Below are 363 nucleotides of genomic sequence, written 5' to 3'. Positions count from 1 at the left end.
AACCTCTGCAGACGGCTGCTGCCCCAGCCTGGGACCTGCCCAGAAAGTTGGAGCAGAAGAGGCTCTCCTCTAGGTGGTGGTTCTCGTCTAGGGTATCGGGACGATGGTCTGCACTGCCAGCAGAGAGGGTGTGTCTGGGGAACACCACCTAGGGGGCATGGGGTAGAAGGGGCTGCTTGTGCACTCTGTCATTCCCTTTCTAGCCCCTGCACCTGCGACAAGTCCAAGGTGCTAGGACTTGTGCTAGCTGGTGCTAGGGGTGTGGGGTTAATAAATGGCTTATCCTTCTCTCCAAAAAAATAAATAAATAAATAAATAAATAAATAAAAATTAACAATCACAGAGGAGCAGAGAAAAAACTTC

The sequence above is a fragment of the Colobus angolensis genome, unplaced genomic scaffold (assembly GCF_000951035.1).
Source record: "Colobus angolensis palliatus isolate OR3802 unplaced genomic scaffold, Cang.pa_1.0 Scaffold102, whole genome shotgun sequence".
NCBI classification, from domain to species: Eukaryota; Metazoa; Chordata; class Mammalia; order Primates; family Cercopithecidae; genus Colobus; species Colobus angolensis.
The sequence above is the reverse complement of the archived record's forward strand: the minus strand, read 5'-3'. Positions refer to the sequence as shown.